This window comes from Pteropus alecto, unplaced genomic scaffold (genome assembly GCF_000325575.1).
Source record: "Pteropus alecto unplaced genomic scaffold, ASM32557v1 scaffold166, whole genome shotgun sequence".
In the NCBI taxonomy this organism is placed as follows: Eukaryota; Metazoa; Chordata; class Mammalia; order Chiroptera; family Pteropodidae; genus Pteropus; species Pteropus alecto.
Genome location: NW_006439757.1, coordinates 3,763,121 through 3,773,110, shown reverse-complemented (window position 1 = coordinate 3,773,110; position 9,990 = coordinate 3,763,121).

Below are 9,990 nucleotides of genomic sequence, written 5' to 3'. Positions count from 1 at the left end.
ATTTACTTTATATGTGAGTATTCATAAAACAGCAATATATCCCATTTTAGCATGGCGGCTTTTAAAATTTCTTCTACTCAGATAGCAGCATCCAGCAATTATTATTTCAAAACCACATGCTTTCACACACATACATATTTTAAACTGTAACATACAAACTTTAAAATTAAAAAAGAGAAAAAGATTTGCATTTGACATCATATTTTCAAAATATGGAGAAGATATTTTTGTAGAAGTTATTTTCCAAAATGATGACATCTTGGATATAACAGATTGACTATTAAATAGACAGAGACTTGTGAACCATCTGCTATGTAAGATTTCTATATCAAAAATAATTAACTTTATTTAAACCAGTCAGGCAATACGAGTATGGGCTGTTTGCCAGGCCTTAGACATAACCTTGTAACATTGGAATGAATGTTATTGCAGAATTTGTAAAAAGAGTAATTTTGCATTTCTTCCCTTTTTTGGAAAGTGCCTACCTGGCCTTCTTTTCAGCTCATCAAATAAAAAAGTTATATGAATAATTTTCACTTAGGTGTGAGCTTGGAGATTAGTACAGCTTGACTTCTGGTTTTCATAATTTAGTGCTTCCTTTTACAAGATTCCCAACTTTGACTGACAGCCAAGCAAGAAAATGAACTCCACATGGCTCTAGTCACCCTAATTATGTCAGAAGTAGTTGCTCTTCCTTATATTTTTCTTCTCTGGAGATTCATCATGGTTAGATCTGCATTTGGCTACTTCACATTCTGTTAATTTCACTCAACATTTATTAAAAAGTGTGTTAAACAGGGAACTGCACACATACGATGTCAGATACTATAGATGGGAGATGGGGCAGGGATGATTAGCAGACTTAAAAAAAAGAAGAACGTGAAATTTTTGCCATCAAAGGGTTCATAATCTATTGCAGGGAGGATATATTGATAAAACTAGGAAATAAAACCATTGATGAGGTTGAGGATTCATTGTGGAAAGTTTTCAGAGTAATAAGAGCCTTATTCTTGTAGTTAATGATGAAGAAAAAAGAAAATACGACAGGGAAAGTCTTTTTTAGTTAATCAAAAATTTTAGTATTATGTTTATTTTAAGACACCATTGATTATAAAATCTCCCCATTGAAATAATAACAACTTTTTAGAAAGAAAAAAATAGTTTTGACATTGAATGTAGGACATTTCAGAAATGTTAAACAGAAAAAAAAGTTTATCTCATAATCCAGAAAATTCAATTACACTCAATCACATGTCCCGCATGTTTAAAACATGCAGGGCATTATGTCAAAGGTTTTAAACACTTTGTCTCATTTAATGCCCACAGATTTCTGAGGTAGATTCTATTATTATCTGTTTATAGAGATGATGAATCTAATGTATAGATATTAGGTAGCTGGTATACATTTCCTCAGCTGGTAAGTGAGTGAGACGTTAGTTTGTATCTCTGACTTCAGTGCTTGGATCATGACGGAGATTACACTGACTCCAAATATTGGTTGAACATCCCTTATTAGAAGCTGAGTGATGGTCAAGTACATGGACTCTAGAGATAAACTGACTTCAAAAGCCAGCTCTTCACTTACCTGGTCTTAGGTAAATCACTCAGCTTTTCAGTATCTTGCTTTGCTTCTTTAGAAAATCTATTAAATATAACTATCTCATAAGTTTGTTGTGAGAACGAAGGAATGAATATGCGTATAGTCTTTAAAATAGTGTCTGATACATAGTAAAAGTTACCTATTATTATTGTTAAGCACAATATGTTAAGTGCTGTGAAAAAGATGAAAAGAAAAGTAAAATAGAATAGAATAAGTTCTATATTATGTGTCATTGTGGAGGGAGCATAAGACAAGAAGCAAAGGCGGTAGGTATGACTGTATAAATTGTGGTGTCAGGAAACACAGTGTGAGACCTGGGCATGTAAGGGAGAACAGATCATGCCTATAGGAGCATAGATTTTTATCTTGCAGGCACAGGGAGGCTGAAAGTTTTAGAGTAGGGCACGGGATCGTGATCAGATTTATGTGTTAAATAGATTAAGTTGAGAATCTGAGGACAGTTTGGAGAAACATGAATAGAGAGCAATCAGAAGGCCTTTGTGTAAATAGATAATAAAAGAAGACTGGTTATATTTGACATGGAAACAAATGCAATTGAAGATTGATTGGATGTGTGAAATAAGGGAGAACTTGTGGAGGGCAGCAATCATGTATTTTTAGTGAACTTATGACTTCGTGGGCCTAAGAAGCACGTAGTAATGTTCCCAACAGATTGCCATTTTGGTAAGGTCCGTGATAATCTCAAGGTTGGTGGTAACAGAAACTCTGTCTCCCACTTACAATTTTCTCCTTCATCAAAAGGATAGTAAATCATCTCACTGACTTTGCTTTTTCCTACTATTGTCCTTCAGAAACTTATTTGAATACACATTATGTGTTTCCTTCATCATAGGTTGTCAGAACCAGCAACATGATAATGATGATTTTATGACAAGGCTTTATTGCTAAGAATAAGGGCAACAGATCCTTTTTCCTTTAGATGGTTTCAGAAGATTCATTTCTCATTTCTATAGCCACTGAATAGGGCATTCAATCTAAGACACAGTGACATTTTCATTGACTAAATGCCTAGTTCCTGTATGCTTGGGGCACCATCCTTTGATGTCAGACAGAATCAGAATGATTTACTCTTTGTTGTTGGCAATAGAATTTTAAGTTACATATTTATGACTAGAATTGTGCAGGGTTATAAAATAAACACCAAACGCTTAATATAAATGTATATTTTAAAGGTTTGAAATATATTTCTTGAGTCACTACATACTTAGCACTGTGTTAGATGATTTGGAAAAAAGAAAACAATGTTAAAAAGTGCCAGCTCTGGAACCAACAACCTGCATTCAAATTCTAGCCTCAATACTTATAACCAGTGTGACATTGAACAAGTTATAAAACCTTTCTGGGGTTCAGTTTCTCATCTTTAAAATGAGGATTCTATTAATATTTACTCATAGAGTGCTTGTAGTTAATTTAACAATTGTCTAATAGCAGTAGAGGTTCTACTATTGTAGGATATTTCATTGTGACTATTTCAATAAAAAGTAATGTGACTCCAGCTCCACAAAATATAAAATAGAAGTAGGCAGGCAACTAGAGTTTACAGAATAGAGAACAGTTGATTTGTATACCAGACTACATAGAGTCTGAGGAATGAGACATTTTTCTCAAGGAGGGCTTAGAATTCTGAATGTGGGTGTATACAGTGACAATAATCTTCAAATAGAAATCTAGATAGGCAGAAAGAAAAAGATATTAGGAAGTGCTTTGAATTCTTAAGATACGTTTTTTTTTTTACAGATGCATAGTGTAATCATTTGCCTCAATAAATATGAATAATAGGAGCTATAATAATTAGCTGCTTCTCACATTTTTCAATTTAGTTTTATGTGTTTTAAAAAGCCATTCATGGGACGAAAAAAGTAAATAATTTTTTCTACTTACTCTCCAGTGGGATAAAAATTACACCACTGGAGTCTTTTTATGTAGTAGATCCCTTCAGATACGAATGGAATTTTTCTAAGGAGTTAGAATTTCAATTGAAGACTCTTGATTGCCTGAGGGCTTAACAAATCACTGGTTAGTTCATGTAGCAAGCAGTCTTTGTGCTTTCAATAACTCTAACCAATCTAAAAATATCTTCATAAAATTATCAATGAAGATGCAAATTTAAACCCATAGACCAGGAATGTTAAATTAGAAACATGTGGAGTGATACATAATTGTATAAATAAGAGAGACCAAGACTCTGACATCTATAGTTAATCATAAATTGATTCTTCAAAGGGAGCAACTGGGAAACCAGTGTATTTCTTCCCAGACCTGATGCATTAATTCAGTAGCAATCATGAGTAGGAAAGGAGGAATGATAATTCATTCCCTTCATCCCCAAAGACAAGAAGATAGAATCTTTGAAATAACTGCCCACAGATGGTCTAGGCTAAGGCATCAGCTGGATGACTAACCCTGGCCAGCATAAACAGAATACTCATGATAGCCCACACTTTGGGTGGGCTTCAACCTCATAGACAGCTTTCCAATGCCTTAGTCACCACCACTGTCTCAAGTAACCCATATTCACTCTGGCTCAAGTATTTTATTTAAGCTGTTCCAGGAAGATAGCTGTCTGGTGTTATATTATGTTCTTGAACATGTGGAAAAGTTCATCTATATATCATAGTTTCTCTCAAGTTAAGCAAAGTGAAAGATAGTCATTGTGAAGAAAATTTAGAAGAGAAATATAAGAAAGCTTCAAATAAAAACTTTCTTTTTTCTTTTGTCCAAAATCTGGGACCTGAAAGTGTCAAATGAAAAGCATGGAGTAGAAAGGGAAGACCTAGAGTCACACATTAATTGTACCTGTGTTTCTTTAGCAATGTCACTTGGGGAAAATGCATGCTCCTCTTTGAGCTTCAGTTTCTCTGCAGAAAATGTGGGAGATTCTGACCTTCCTTGAAGGATTGGTAGAAAGACTAAGTAAGAAAATGTATCTTACGATATCTAACAGTCATGCAACATGATAGGTGTTTCAAAAAGTAAATTTTAGAGCATTTGAGATCTTGCTTCACAGCATATATCTTCAGTTTTGGCTCAAGTAAACTCTTATAAAAATTCCCTCTCTAAAGAAAAGGAAATTTGAACATGAATAACTTTTTCCTGATTTTAATTTTCCTTGTTTGGCTTTTGTTTAACTATAAATCTTTTTGAGCTGCCTGCAAGAGAAAAACATGGTTTTTATCCTCCTAATTTCATGGAGGACAGTAAAAGAAGATTCAGATGATGAGAAAGGAGAGGATATAGTACAGGAAGATGAGGAAGACATCAGAGCAAATTAAGATGATAAAAATAAAACTTGGGAAAATAAAATGATGCCTTAAAATGTTACAAGGCTGTGTTAGAATAGAAGAGAGCAAGCACCTTGTTTCCTATAAAGATGATGAAGACAGCAAATAGTAATAATCATCATAAAAAAGGGCCACGAAAATGTCTTGAACTATCTGGAACTTCAAAAGCGTTCGGGGATACTTTTAATGTTAGATTAGTGAAACTATGTTTTCCTTTCTGATAACCAACGACACTTTTTAAATGTTCGCTAAGTAGCGTACTGGGACTATCCATCTCTTTTACAAAGGCTAGTAGCCAAGGAAAGGACTGCATTTGAAACAATGATGACAAAGTGAAAAGATCCTTCTCCCATGACCTTTGAAATAAGTGGGTCACTATCTGAGAAAGGAGCATCTGTAGCTGTGTCTTGACCTTGCTGTGATTTGTCACAATATGGACAACAGCTTTCATATCCTATACATGATTTCAAGGGAGAGAAAAATGACATCTTATTGACTGGAGGATATGACCAAACATAGTGTCTGGTTGCTGTCCACAGTTTTAGGGGTACTCCTTGTTCTTTGGATTGTTTCACATTCCTCCACTGTGACTCTATAGAACAGTAGGAAATTTGCCATCTGTTCTTGGCGAATAACAACACTCTATTATTTACAACTCTCTTATAGCTATTTTTCCTTACCTTTGGACCACACTTTGCCTCTTTTGATATTGTTACTGTAATACAAAACAAATATTAAGGAATTAAAATGTGGATACCCACACATAATTTATTTAGTTTCCTTAAATTCTATACAGTTCCTGATACTTGCCCTAATCAGTGATTTCCAAACTTGTTTTTTGTTCTTTCCTTTTCTTTTTGGTTATTAGTAGAACTTGTCTTTCCAAACTATAACAACAGATAAAAGAGGATGACCTTGGTTAGACAAGTTTAGGCAGGAGCATCTGTTCCATCATCTCTTGCCAGCAACTACGATAACTTTGAATTAGGCTGGGAAACCATTGTTCTAGTCATGTATTATCAAATAAACATAATTAAGTTAAGAAAGTATTGCCATCACTATCTATAATAGCTTAGAGAATCAAAGAATTCTAAAGTAATAAGAGGATTGAGACCAAATCCAGTGTACCTTTCTCATGTAAAGAAAAAGGGGTAGAGTGTATTTCTAGATCAAGGTTATACTGGTTGTTAGTGGTAAAGTCAGATAAAATCCCTGGTCTGACATCTCCTAGTGAAATAATCTTTGGTTGTAGTTGTTCAGAGTTTACCTGGACGCCTCTTTCTTTGGGGTTCCTTCAAACTACTTACTCTCCCTGAGTTATGAGTCAGAGAAGCGTTTCTGAGATTTTTGGGAAAAAAAAATTGCATACTCAACCATGATTTCAAAAATGAAACAGAAGCTTTGCTTCAGTGGAGAACACCACAGAGAGTCACACATAGATTGGTCCTTGTCACCCATTTTTCCTGGCCACATACCTCTAACTTCCCACCTCTCAACTCCTTTCCCCAAAAAGTCAAAATTAAAAAGTACATCTGCTTCTTTGAGAGCCAGCAGGGCCTTAGCACAGCCCTCTATCATTTGCCACAAGTAAGCCTTACTCAGATTAGCAGCTGTTACACTGGGAGTTAAAGGGTGGTTGATCTAGAAGAATAAAGAAAAGGAGTGTTTTATTATTATTAGATTGGAAAACTTAGTATTAATATGCCCTAGATATCTAGAGATAGCAAGGTGATGTTTCTCAAGATGGGGTAGTTGGAAAAAGTGAAGAGAGAAAAGGGTGACTCTAAGAGAGAACACTTTCTTCATTTTTTTTTTTCCTAGAATAGCATTATTTCTGCTGTGATCAGTGGACATGTACTTGGCTTATTAATGATAACCATAACTCCTGGGTCATTTAAATGTATGTAGAAGAGGAGTTAATTAGCCATTCTGGAGACATAGCAGATATTGGGTAGATCAAAACTTTCTGAATTTCAGAAACTCATGCTCAATTATCTGCCTCTAAATTACCGAAAAGTTCTGGGGAAAGTCAATATGATTTTGCGTGCACGCGCGCGTGTGTTGGGATTGAATCAGAATAAGAGAGAGCCAGAAAACCTATATATTTGATTTTCTGAGATGAAATACATCCTGGTTGTTCCTGGCTTCCTGGGTGTTAAATAACTAACTAAATGGGTAGTTTGCTTTAAACCTTATTTCACTTAGAAAAATTTATCAGTGACATCTATTCTCCCTCCCCAAAATTATTGTTGTTAGAACAAAGTACATTCTACTATATTCTTTGACAGGAATTTATAGGTAATACTCGTCATGCATTCAGCCGTAGTGGGCACTCCTTCCTAAGGTTTAAGAAAACATGAAAGCCACAAAGAATGTTCATTACTATTTTCTCTTGGTTGGCGGAACAGATGCCTTTCCTTAAGGAAAATGCTTTAGGCCAAAACAAAGCCATATTCATCAAAAATATATTATTTAGTAATTGTGCAGATTACAGGTTATATAACATTTACTTTTAGTGCAAGGGCCCTATTATCCTAGGAAAGGTTTATAAACAAAATAGAGCAAGAAGACAGGCAGAGTATAAAGTGTTAAAAGAAATCAGCTATGCCAAGGGCAAGACCAGTTCAAGAAACAACAATGCAAGTACATTGAAAGGAAACTGGGCAATGTGAATGTGATTTCATCTGGGGGTCATGGCTGGCTTTATTTATAAGGCGATTGTCAAGTCAATCTGTAGAATATGGATGAGGTGAAATGCAGAGCTAGAGTATTATTTTAGATCATCTGTAACTTTTCAAATACAACCTACATGCCGAAATTCCAGGGAGAATGTTAGGTGACGCCAATAAAGAAAACTGTCAGTCAGTCAAGAGTGTTTATTTATTATCCCCCCTGGGCCAGGCACTGTTCTAGCCAATATGAAATGATACAAAATAAAAAGTAGTCATCACCCTTACAATCTCATGAGAGCAAATGGATTTAATCTTCAGACACATGCACACACGTGCACGTGCATACACACACGCACACGCACACACACCCTCTATGTGGGTGGTCAAGAAACTCAAGTATATGGACGTATAACAGTCTCATTTAGAAAAATTATGATTAGAAAATTAAATTTTATAAAATTGGAAAATCTGGGGAGTAATTAGTTTTTTTACAAATACAGTCGTGCACTGTATAAAGATGTTTGCGTCAATGAGAGACTGAATAAAATGGAGCTAAAAAATTCCTGTTGCCTTCTGACATCGTAGCTGTTGTAATATCGTAGCAAAATGCATTACTCATGTGTTCGTGATGATGCTAGTATAAACAAACCTCCTGTACTGCCAGTCTTATAAGAGTATATAGTACATATAGTTATGTACTATACATAATACTTGATGATGAAAATAAATGACTATGTTACTGGTTTATGTATTTACCATACTATACTTCTATCAGTGTTTTAGAGCAAACTCGTTCCATTTACAAAAAAATAAACAAACAGTATGTCTTGTTAACGCAGGCAGCAACCTTCATACATCTGTTTACAGGCTCTTTTGCTCGCATCATTTTCTCTTGTGCTTGATTTAATTTTGTGTTGTTTTGTACCATAACATGCTGTATGGGCTTGTAGCCTAGGATCAGTAGGCTATACCATATAGTGTAGGTGTGTAGTAGGCTCTAGCATCTAAGTCTCTGTAAGTGCACTCTGTGATGTTCATGCAATGACAAAATCGCCTAAGGATGCATTTACCACTACATATTCCTGTTGTTAAGTAGCACATGAGTGTAGATTAAAATGAATTCAGGAAGCATGTCTTTTATATAACAAGTCTGGTTATTCTTATTAAAATTGGGAACACTCCCTCCCAAATCTACAAAACATTTTTGGAACATGTTTATTGTGCAAATATAGATTTACATTGATGTTGAAGAGCTGCAAAGGTGAATTAAATAAGGCTGTGACCTCTAAACTCTTAAGTTCCTTAAAATTAAAGACTGGGCCTTATTAATTTGCCTTGATAGCCTACACTCTGAAGATAGAAGTAGTGAAAGAATAAGAATGAATGGGATAGGTGAGTAAAAGTTTCAAAGAGGAGCTGAGCTTCGAATTCTAAGAGAGGAAAAAAGAAGACTAGGATATTATACTCAGGCAGAGTCCAAATGCAGGAAGAGGGCTTGTCATTTTCAGCATGACCCAGGAAGGGTCAGCTCCTCTTTGGTCCAGGACTATGTCCCTACCCAAGTGTCTCTGGATTCTTTTTCAGCGTAGCTTTCCTCAATGCTCAGCAGATGGCCTTGCAAGGCCAGGAAGGGCAGCTCCTTAAATAGAGGCGTTTCAGATTCTACCCCTGTTTCAGCATACATCTTAAAGCTATGGCCCTCCTTCCATTCTCTTGTGGAGCACCGTTCCTGGTAGCATTGTTTGCATTGACTGAACAAGAAGTTGGGTGATATTTCTAATTTGCTTGATGTTAATTCAATGCGGCCCAACTGGTATACAAGCTTCAGAGAACAGAGACTTCGTGTTTTCACTACTGTAGTCGCAGTTCCTAGAACACTGCCTGACATAGAAGGTATTCAATAAATACAGTATTTATTAAATGAATGAATGTTATTATTTTGGCCATTTGTTTTTTCTTTATCTACTCTGCTTCAGAGAGCTGGGAACTGGAGGGAAATATTTGAATTCCAATTTACATTCCTCTTTCGGCCCAGAAACTCTGGCCAAAGGTTTTGGCCAAGTCCTTTGGGAATGGGGATCCCCTCGGAAATTAATGACGAGTCACCGCCACAGCAGGGAGAGTTGCAAGAAGTTTTTTCTCACTTTTTTTTCCTGCTTTTGCAGCACCCTTTGCCACCCATCTTGCTCTTTACTGTAGGGGCGGCCCGGGGAAAGGAAACCAGGGGCCACCTTGGCTGCTTTCCTCGCTGGGGTCCTTTGGGTCCTGTCTGTAGGAGCCCAGCAGCACCCCCTGGCTGTGCCAGCACCTGTTGGACCGCCACTTGGCGGCCCCAGTCAGTGCTAGCGGGCGCGACCCGGGGGTGCCCCTGCCGGAGGCGCTGACCCCCGCCCGCCCCCTCCGGCCGCCTGCGGGG